We start from the raw sequence: 11,982 nt of genomic DNA, 5'->3' as shown, positions 1-11,982 counted from the left end.
GGTGGAGAGCAAGAGAGAAAGGTCTCTCTTGCTCTCTTGCTCTCGATGAAGGTGGACACTTTTTTCCTCTGCTCCCTCCCTGTCCATGCCTGCCCCGCTTGCTCTGTTTTTGTCCTGTCTTTTTCTATATTTTTGGAGCCTTTCTTTGCACATCATCCAAATCTACAAATTATGGATCTGGTCAACTGATCTCTCAATGCAATTGATCAAATTTTCGACATGAAGTCTGGGCACAGGAGAGCCCTCTTGTCCTGCAGGGACACACCCGGCGGGATTCACCCTGGATTTATTCACAACAACAAGATTTCTGCTGTTTGGAGCTTGTGGATTCCTGGATCATTGACAAATTTGTGACGGACTTGGCCAAACTGGCGAACACTTGAACTGTTGGTCCAAGGACTATAAAACTCACTAACGGGATGGAATCAATCTTGGAGCTCTTGGAGAAGTTGCTAGTTTCAGTTCAGTGAAATGACCAAACTAATTTGGATGATTGGGAACTAAGATGTATCAGAGAGACTTTAGGGAAGATTGAAATTTATAATCTTCCCGACTAAAGACATTCTGTTTCTGAATTGGCTTTCCCTGTGTGGCCTTGGAAGGGCTGCATATTTCTAATCTCCTTGAAGATATGTAAACACAACGCTCTTCCCTTCTTACGCCCTCCTGTAAGGATTTAGAACAAACTTAGAATTGTGAAGTACTCACTTTAACTCAGAAAAGGAATTAGATCAGTCGCTCTCTAGCTTATTTTATCAGCAACTGTAGAGTACTCATTATTTAGAAATGGAATTAGATACTTAGCAACACTGAACAGGAGCACTTAGTTTACATACTTTAGAACATTAGATTAGTTTTCTTTCCTCTTTTTTTCTTTCCTTTGGTTTGTTATTTTGTTTGTATTTCCTTTTAACTCATGTAAAACACTTTGAATTGCCTTGTTGTTGAAAATGTACTAAATAAATAAAATTACCTTACCTTACCGTACCTTGTCCCTTCTGAAATCTATCACCATCTCCTTGGTCTTCTTCACCTTGATGCAGAGATTAATTTCTCTGCACCACTGCATCAGGTGTTCTACCTCCTCTCTGTATTTGGACTCATTACTGAGTCTATGACGCGTCTCACTGCTGCTGTATCATCGGCAGTTTTCACTATATGACAGCTGGGGTGTCTTGCCGATCAGTCATACATCAACAGAGTGAAGAGGTGGGGGCTCAGTATGCAGCTTTGCGGCAAGCCAGTCCTAAGGGTGATGGAGGAGGAGACAGTGTTGTGAATTCTGACAGTCTGAGGTCTGTTTAGAATCCAGTTCCCCAGTGAGGGATTCAGTCCAAGAGGGGAGAGCTTCTGCACCAACGTCTGTGGAATGATGGTGTTGAAGGCTGAGGTGAAATTCAGAAACAGCAGACAGATGTAAGAGTTCCTTCTCTCCAGGTGGGTGAGGTTGTGTGGACCACCGATGAGATGGTGTCAGCAGGGGAGCAGTTCCTCCTGTAGGCATACTGATGGGGGTCTACAGTGCCGTCGATGGAGTCCTTGATGTGGGTCATAACTAGCCTCTCAAAGCACTTCATGACTTCCAATGTTAAAGCTATAGGTTGGTAGTCATTCAGACCTGTCACTGTGGAGCGCTTGGGGACAGGGACAATAGAAACGGTCTTTAAGCAACTGGGGACTTAAGCCAGTGACAGCAAGGTGTTGAAGATGTCCACCAACACCTCAGACAGCTGATGTTCACAGTCTCTCAGTACTCCTAGGATGTCGTCTCATTGTCAAAGACATGAGTCCACTAGTTGCTATCCACGAGGAAGGTATTAGGATTGGTTATAGTTTTTTTTTACTCTGTGGAGGGTTAGACACTAGTATGACCACCTCTGTGAAAGCGTTGCTAAAGAAGTGAAAGATCAGAGTTTATCACAAGCAGCAGATCTGGGGACATCCTTCACTATAGGTCTGTATCTTACAGCAACTGCTCATTACAACACTGACCTCCTGATGTTGTGAAAGCTGTAGATGGAGCATGCACAGAGTTGTTAGTCAATTTCAGAAGAAACGACAGGAGCAGCTGGGAACTAAATCCAATAAACTCAAGAACTGATTGTCCAGATTATTGAAATTCCACTACTGTCATGCTGCAGTGGCTGTTTGAGCTGAGGATTACGGTGCAGCCTGTGTTTGCTGTACTTGTTTTTCCTTCATCTATCCTGTGATTTTTTTTAACATGATCAGCACCACGCTGTGTACTGAAGTATCTGATGTTGAAAACACAGATCACCAACAGCTGGAAACACGCTTCAAACTGCATTCCAAGAATTTGACAGTGTCTACTTCAGTCATATGTTAGATCCTCGCTTTATACATCTTCGCTATGTCTCGTAGAGCCAGAGAGAGGCCACACAGAGTCACCTGAGCAGCCTGCTGCTCAACTTGAGACAGCTATCCAGAGAAACAGGTGGGTCACATGGATTTTAATGTAGCATACATCAAGGTTGAAAGTGGAAATCATCAAATAATACAACTGTTTGTGTCCTTCATGGCCTCCAATTATCTTAATACCCAATGATCAGTGTCAAGTGAGAACTCTTTTTCCCATATGATAATATCTGAGTGAGTCAATTGTCCATTCGATGGCCAGGCACTCCAGTTCCACCGCTGAATATCTGGCCTCTCGTGGAAACAACTTCCTACTAGTGTAGGTGACTGTTTTCTTCTCTATTCTTTCCACCTTGTAAAAGTACTCCACCAATTCCCTTGGCAGGTGTATCAGTCTGAACAGTGAAGGGTAAGCTGAAGTTTTGGCTCTGAGGCATAGACTCTTGACACAGTGACTCTTTCAAATCCTGAAAAGCTTGTGCTTCTCCCCACACAATTTTTGTTTTAAATGTCCTGGTGAAGTCGGAAAGAGGGGCTTATCTAGTAGAAAAGTTCCTGATAAACCATCAATATCAAACTATCAGGCCCAAAAAGGCAGATCGGTTGTTAGCCTCTCTGCTGCTTTGATTGCTTCTACTTTGTCTTTCACTGGTTTTATGACACCTCTACCCAGGATATGGCCTAAATACTGGAATATTTCTTGGGATGGCTGGACAGGTCAGCCTGTTTTATAGTCTGCAGATCCTGTCTTAGATGAATGAGGTGTTCTTGCCACAGGTTGCTGTAAACAACAATATCGTCAAGGTAAGCTGAAGTAAATGAATGACTGACAGCACTTTATTCATCAATCTTTGCAATGTGGCTGGAGCACCAACAGGCATCCTTAACTGCCATACTCCCTCAGGGGTCCTGAACACAGTGAGGGGCTTAGAAGCATCAGTTAGCAGAGGTGGGCAAGCCTGGTCCTCGAGGGCCGGTGTCCTGCAACTCGAGGACCAGGATATGGCCTCTGTGGTCTAACACACTTAAATCCAAAAGCTGAATCACCTCATAAGTGCAGTCAAGTTCTCAAGAGTCCTGCTAACGATTTCATTATTTGACTCAGGTGTGTTGAAGTAGAGATACATCTAAAAGTTGCAGGAGGCCAGTCCTCGAGGCCTGGAGCTGCCCATCCCTGAGCTAGAGGAACTCTCCAGTATCTTTTAGAACAGTGGTCCCCAACCCCTGGGCCGCGGCCCAGTACCAGTCCGTGGGCCAATTGGTACCGGGCCGCGCAAGAAATAATTAAATATGTCCATTTTTGTATTATTTGAGTCTGGAGGATCTTTTTTTTTTTTTGAAAATCCTTTAACCGGATTCTCGGTTACTTGCGCACCAACATTGAGCCCACAAGCAGCAAAATGAGTAAGAAACAAATCAGGTGTCTTTGGAAAGTTTCTTTGCAAAGGGAAAAGGCCCAGAGAAGAGACAGGAGAATGGATTTATCCCGGACCGGTCGGTGAGTCCCACATTACAAGACCGCTCTGCGTAACATGCAGCGACCGGCTGCTAATGAGGCAATGAAGCTTCAAACTGCTTCGCCACGTAGAGACCAAGCATGCTTTGCATATAAGCAACACTTCGGGTGTCATTGTCTCTCATCACTCCCGGATGTCTCGTTGTAGAGAAACAAGCTCAAGGCTCCCTGATCGTGAGTTAAAATTTTCACTAAAGTAAAATGTTCGTTTTTGTGGCGCATCTGTATCTTATTTAGGGATATGTAAACGTTACCATAGCGACCAGAGTCAGAGAGCGTTTGGGCAGTGGTTGAGAGGAGATGAGTAGAGCTTGTGAGTCTTAAGTCTGGTTTAGACGACAATATTTAAGAATTGTTGGCCATTTCCAACAGGTTCGATTGGTTCGTGTGTCCAAACACACGGCAGAGGCAACACACCACACGGACCGATTCCACTCACGAACATCCTGATTCCAGAGGATAATCCAGTAAAACCCCCAACATAGCATACGGGAATTTAGAATAATCAAACACGGATGACGATGTAGAAGCAATAGTGATAGTTTGTTGAGTCATTTTAAGAGATAAAAGACGTAACAAAAAGAAAAGGCGGGGGATAAAAGACGACTGTAAGAGATTTTTTGAGTTATCATTTTTATTATTACTTTAGTTCATTATTCAGTCTAATGTTAATCAATATTCAGTCTAATGTTAATCAGTAGCGACGTGATGTGCTAAAACTTTTTGATTGCTGTGTTGAATTTCTGTGAACTGATTGTTCCCTTCACCCTTGGAAGAAATCGCTCTCAAGGGAAAGAGCTTGATGACCTGTGTGTTAGATAGAGCTTGCCATCTGTTTTATTGTTTATCTTTTCTGACTTTTGTTTTCCCAAATAAAAGGCCTGCTCTGGCAGAGAGAGGGTAGAACGCTCTGTGAACGACTCGGAGGAGCAGTTTACTGAGTCTTCTCCTTTTGCAAAAATTTGGCCATAAAATTCATATACGTTGTCTGTGGTTCTTTTATGTAGGTTCAAGAAAAATACCTATCAACGACAGGAGCAGCTGATTTATGCTGCACTATGATTTGGAGGTGACTATATTTTTTCATAGTTAACATTTTTAACTGAATAAACATAATAAACATATATAATACTGATCTTTACATATAATAATAAACATTTCCACATATCATCTCCAATATCCACCGGACTCTCTGTTGCGCGATATGTCAGCTGTTTGGGATTTCCCTCTGTTCTTACGTCACCGCGCTTTCTGATTGGCTACCTGTCACGTTCAACAGGTTGCATTCTCGTTCCCAGTCAGGGAAAACCCCTCAGGCTGCGATCAAAGGGCCAAGATAACCCAAATTGAGCATATTCAGGCTTTAGGGGAATCAACAACATGCAGAAGCCTTATCTGACGGGTCACACACACACACACACAGCCTGGGCCGCAGCAAAATTTCAAAATGTTGACCGGTCTGCGATAATAAAAAGGTTGGGGACCACTGCTTTACAAAGTTCCAATGTACTTACATACTTAGACGGGACAACACATTCTATGAGGTCATCCAACCTTGGTGAGCATCAAAGTCTGATTGAGCATTTACCATTCTAAAGTCAATGCAAAAATGGATGCTTCCACCCTTCTTAATTATCAAAACTACAGGGTTGCTCCATTCACCACTTGATGGTTCTATCACACCATGCTTCAACATGCCCTTGATTTCCTCCTTAAGTACAGAAGACATCTTTTGGAAAATGATACATTCACTGTCAGATATCAGTTGTTGGAAGTAGTAAAATAATTTTCTGACCTGGCTCAAAGGATCTGTGTCCATTTTGTCATACCAGGTCTGTTGCTGCTGAACTTTCTCCTTCTCATAAGGTTGGTTGTCTCCTCCATCTTTTCTCATTTTGAAAATGTAACTGATATTTGTTGACTGATTCTTCTTGCCAACCCAGAAGTCTTGAATAACATCCAGAGGGCCATGAAATAGATCAAAGCCTGTGATAGAAATGTGAAAACATGAAAGGTGCTTGAATACTTGAAGGAGGTACTGTACATTATTGTTTTTTTATTATTATTTTTATATCTATGAAACATAAAGAGTAAAAACCTTTTTTTGTTTCTGAAGGTATAAAATCCAAGTGCTGTGTGATTTCATGAGTTCATGGGTGTGACCATGTGTGTTTATCAGTGAGCAGATCACAGGAGGGACCAGCAGTATTGTTAATGAATACCAATTTTATGTTTCAATAAGTGACAGACTGGAACTGGAAATATGTGATCTCTGCTTTCTTAGGAAGGTGCACCAAAGTGGGCCCGGGTGGGTTTTACATCAGGAAATAATTATTTCTCCTGCAAGATCTATATCAGGTGTACCAGGCTTCCAGCCACAACAATGCAGTGTTGAAAATGGGAGTATGCTAAGTTATTTTCCACCCAAGGTCGGCATATAGAATCCACAAGTTATTTAACCCCTTAACCTGCACCGGAACACCCAGTGCTGTTTTTCCATTGTATTTTCTGGGGTAACACTTTATTTGAAGGGGGTTGAATAAGACTGACATGACACTTTCATAACACCTGTCTTGAACATGAATAAGCCTTCATGAATATTTATGACTGTTGTCATAAAGCGTCATTCGGTAAATTATGACACTTTTAATACAAAGTTGACATTATTCAAAATGTCTTTGTTATGACAACTTGACATTAACCAAGAAATCATTACTGTTTAAACTTTACCTTTAATAACATAAAGATACCTAATTTTTAAAGTGCAATCAGTAATACTTTTATGACAAATTTATATCAGTAATGATTTCTTGGTTAATGTCAAGTTGTCATAAAGACATTTTGAATAATGTCAACTTTGTATTAAAAGTGTCATTATTTACCGAATGACGCTTTATGACAACAGTCATAAATATTCATGAAGGCTTTTTCATGTTTTCATGACAGTGTCATGTCCCCTTTTCCGGGGATTAGATTTAAGGGTTTAAACTCTGCCGGTGTCCATTATGATGGTTTTATATTGAAATGCCTTTATTCTTTCTGGAATATTTCTGACTGGTCAACTTGGAGACTAAATCTAAAGCCACCGATGTGTAGCCAACACGTGTCCTGTCGTAAGGATATAAGGCGTTTTGAGGTTTGTTTTGACATGAATCCACCAGCTGCATGCGTAACCATGCGGAATCTGTGCACCTTTGCTGCGTCAAAGTCAGGCTCTGTGCGATCTCATGCATAATGGTGTTTACAGGACTTTTTCTCACCAACGGAGAGCCACGGAGAGACACGTTGTCAGAACGTGTCAAAACTGGATGTATTTCTTCAGCAGAACTTAACAACTCACAGGAGTGGATGATGATGACTGTAAGAACTGATAAGTTTTGAATTTGTAATTTGAGAATACCGGAAACTTTTAGTCATCCGCTGCTACAGTCAGAGCAAGGGGGGGAGGGGTGTAAGGGGTGGCAGTGTATATATACAGGTCCTTCTAAAAAAATTAGCATATTGTGATAAAGTTCATTATTTTCCATAATGTAATGATAAAAATTAAACTGTCATATATTTTAGATTCATTGCACACCAACTGAAATATTTCTGGTCTTTTATTGTTTTAATACTAATGATTTTGGCATACAGCTCATGAAAACCCAAAATCCCTGTCTCAAAAAATTAGCATATCATGAAAAGGTTCTCTGAACGAGCAGTTAACCTAATCATCTGAATCAATGAAGTAACTCTAAACACCTGCAAAATATTCCTGAGGCTTTTAAAAACTCCCAGCCTGGTTCATTACTCAAAACCGCAATCATGGGTCAGACTGCTGACCTGACTGCTGTCCAGAAGGCCATCAATGACACCCACAAGCAAGAGGGTAAAACACAGAAAGAAATTTCTGAATGAATAGGCTGTTCCCAGAGTGCTGTATCAAGGCACCTCAGTGGGAAGTCTGTGGGAAGGAAAAAGTGTGGCAGAAAACACTGCACAATGAGAAGAGGTGACCGGACCCTGAGGAAGATTGTGGAGAAGGGCCGATTCCAGACCTTGGAGGAAGCAGTGGACTGAGTCTGGAGTAGAAACATCCATAGCCACTGTGCACAGGCGTGTGTAGGAAAGGGGTACAGGTCCCTCATTCCCCAGGTCAAGTCACTTTTGAACCAGAAACAGCGGCAGAAGCGCCTTGTAACATAACCACTATGTTTGTTTGTTTTTTTTCTGTATAAAATACATTGAAGAGAAAATGTATCATCTGATTGGTATAACAGTTGCTGTTATTTCTTTGCGAAATTATTCAGAGTTTCCACTTGTAAAACTGATTTTTGGGCAGGTCATGCTGATTTGTAGGTGTGGCTGAGATTTAATGTATAAAAAGGGGCGTGTGCGGCGGCGCGGGGCGGCGCAATCAAAGTGGAAGACGCTCACCGTCAGATCCGTGCAGCGCGAGACTTGAATTAATTGAACGTTTAGAACAAATAATAAATCAAAGAAAGGAGGTAAAACGGAAAATGAAAGTTCGCCCCAGCGCCGCGGATCGGGCGCTTTAGGAGCTGGATTGGAGCTTGTGCACAGGAAACGCCGCCAGGTGCAGGAGGACGCCAATTGGCCAGAGGACGCCGACGGAGCGAGGGGGGGGGAAGAAAGACATTCCCGGTGAGATCTGGACTTTACGTTTCTTTTTGGGGATTTTTGGTGGTACCACTCCTTTTTCTCATTTTTTGGGGGGAGGTTTTTGACGTTTGGGATTTTTCGTTTGGATTGGGACTTTGGATTAAAAAGGAGAAATTCTCCCATGATATGGAACTCGTTTCCGGACAATATTCGTATTAAAAAGGATCAAGAAGATTTGGACATTTAACCATTTGAGTTTCTTTACTAACATGAACTAAGTGGATTAAACCTATCCTAAATTTATTTTTGAGAGTTTTGGTTACTGATTTATTTATCAGGATAATTATTATTATTTTCTTAGTTTGTGTTTTTTGTAATAAATCATTGTTGCAAAAGGTCAACATAATTTCATATTTGAGTGTTTGGCTGTTTATTTACTTCTCCATTTAACTGGTGAAACATATTTTGCCTGATGCCTGTGACGTATCCCCCTTGTGTGTATCTGTAAGTTCTGCTTTAAATGGGAGCCGAATTTTACAGCCTGACCTGGGCTACAGAGATGCAGCACTGGACTGTTGCTCAGTGGTCCAAAGACACGAAATATTGTTTTTAACTTGCATTGTGTCAAAATGAGTTTCATGTAGCACTGAGGCTTAAATACAATTTCTTAATGTAGTATAGTTAATTATTTTTTATGTCTTTCATGCTAATTGATATGCATTACTGGACTGCACAGTGCCTATTGGTCACTATGTGATTCATTGTGTCCAGAAAACCATTTTATCCCAATACAGGACAAGGAGAAATCTGTCACGAAAATATTAGTAGCGGCATCATTTGTTATTAGATATATCTATTAAATACGACTTAAAATAAAGATTAGAAAACTGATGTTTGATCAATTCTCCATGATGCAAATCTATAAACAGTGTAGTTTCTGTTAGTTCTGTCAAGATGCAAGAAGGGGTGAATTTCTATTTATATTGGTCAATTGTTTTATTTTTAAATATGCTGTAGGAGCGTAGTTTGACGACTGTTATAAATATCACCACGTTTTGCGAACACAGGGGATTAGATCAGTTTTTGTCGCTTGTTTTTAGGAATTGCCGCGGCTACAGTACGCCACAATAAAGGTACAATAAGGCTGATAAACAGGTGAAGAACCAAACTAGACAGAACCACTTCTGATTGTTTGCTAAGCCAAACATCCAATAAAAGTTCCACCAAGCCACTACTGAGGCACTGGGGTCATGTTTCTCGGCACAGGCAAAAGAAGGTTCAATGTCCAAACTTATTGATTGTTCTCTGTGATTTATTTTCCTCTTTCACCAAACAATTACAGAGATCAAACTTTCATTTGTTCTCATAAACAAATGAAAGTTCATGAGAACTCTGGTAAAAACCATCGGCCCCAAACCCAAATGCCCTTGGGTCCTTCACCAGGCCCCTACACTTATAGAAAGTGGACCGACCCACATTACTTCCTGTCTAAATTTAGAAAATACATAAGAAGAGTAATAAAACAAAAAAAATAAATAAATGAAGTCAACAATTATCAACCTACAAATAAACTTTGTAAATAATACAAAAAATAGAAATTTAAGAATAAAGTAACAAAATCCAAATGGATAAAGAAATAAAGAAAAAATAGCTCCAACAACTTCTATTCCGCCTTTTCTCGCTCTGTATGTCAGTATTACACACGACCCGTTGCCATGGCAACCAACAAACAGCTCAACGAGCAGATAGAGCAGAGATTACCAATCAGGGGAATCAACACCAAAAAGTAAACATTTCCCACACAAAAAGGTAGCAAAAACACTAAAACAGAATATCTAAAACAGCTGCTCAACTGACGACTTGGTAGGCGGGTTGTCTTATTTTAGTGCCAACAGAACCAAAACATACCGAACTGCGCAGCACATGCTAAGGTTATCAAAGTTAATACCAGGCCAGCAACAATTAGGCTAGAATAACTGACCCACTGCTCACTTGTTCAATGTTTTCTTTAAATTAAAACTTTTTCCACACCTGTGAAATCTGAAGCCCTTATTACCATTATCTATGATTGAATTAACTGCTAAACATTGCGTCCGTTGTTCTGATTCTTTGGGTGGTTGTAGTATTTCCCTGACCACCGATATTCTTGACTCAATGGACAGCAATGGCGCAAGTGTGACTTACAATAAATCACGTAATGCCCAGTCCAGTAATATATATTACTGGACTGGACGTTAGTCCAGTAATATACATAAAAAGACATAAAATTTCTTATTTTATGTCTATGAGTAGGGGCGGATCTACTGGGGTGGCATGGGGTGGCAGTTGCCACCCCAAACGAGAGAAGTGTGAGAGAAGGACAGAGCGCTAGCAGCATTGATGGATATATATGACTTACGATAAATCACGTAATGTCCAGTCCAGTTACTGGACATGACATTACATCCTTCTCTCGCACTTCCCGCTATTTAGCAGTGGGTGTCGGGTTGTATTGTGTTGTATTCAATGTTGTCGGAAAAAAGAGTTTCATGCGCTTAATGTCCGATTTGCCATAACTATTTATTGAATTCATTGTCGCTAGCTGGGGTGGTACCAGGGGTGGCAAGGCTCTCGTTTGGGGTGGCAACTGCCACCCCATGCCACCCCAGTAGATCTGCCCCTACTCATAGACATAAAATAAGAAATTCGGGGTCCTGTCAAATACAAAATTAATCATATTGTATTTTCAAAGATTGTTTTTAGCAGTAAAAATTTTATGTTGCCCCTCCCAGACCAAAAAATACACATCCGTTTTTGCCCTGAACCCCCCTGGATCTGCATGAAATGGTTCGTTCCTCTTGAAGCGCTTAACATTGACTATAGGCAGTAGAAGCTGCAGCTGAATACAGCGGCGACTGGCAGTTAATATGTTGCTAAGAAAAGTTATAAAATCAGGTTTTCAAAAACAAAATAGAGCGAGGGAGAGAGAGAAAAAGGCAAGAGTGTTAATTTATAACCCAGTTTTTCTCCTAGAGGTAGGTAGACTGTGTGAGATTATCAACCATTTAGCATTTTCACTAGCATTTAATGAATTAAGGACAAAAATTACCAACATATTCATATATTTAACTTGTTCCCTGTGCCTTTTATCACTTAAAAGATGTGAGTGAGTAGAAGCTCTAACCCACGTCCCTCCTGACCCGTTCTCTCCTGAGTGAAATTAAAGCTGCAGTATGCCACTTTTATATAAACATTTTTTTTTCACATATTATTTTGAAACTGTCATTATGTTGTGACAGTATGATATGAGAGGTAATCTGTGAAAAAATTATTTCCTCTGCTTTATCCCAGTGCTAGAAACAACCAGTCAGAGGCAGGAGAGTTTTAGTGCTGTCAATCACAATCTCATGTATTGGTGCTCATCCTTCCTCCTCCTCGATTTGTGCCGTGCTGCAGCTAACATAGCACAGAGCTGTGCAGATTTAAACTGTGAATGCTCAGTTTAGTTA

The sequence above is a fragment of the Poecilia formosa genome, unplaced genomic scaffold, assembly GCF_000485575.1.
Source record: "Poecilia formosa unplaced genomic scaffold, Poecilia_formosa-5.1.2 Scaffold189, whole genome shotgun sequence".
Taxonomy (NCBI): domain Eukaryota; kingdom Metazoa; phylum Chordata; class Actinopteri; order Cyprinodontiformes; family Poeciliidae; genus Poecilia; species Poecilia formosa.
Note: the sequence above shows the minus strand (reverse complement) of the source record.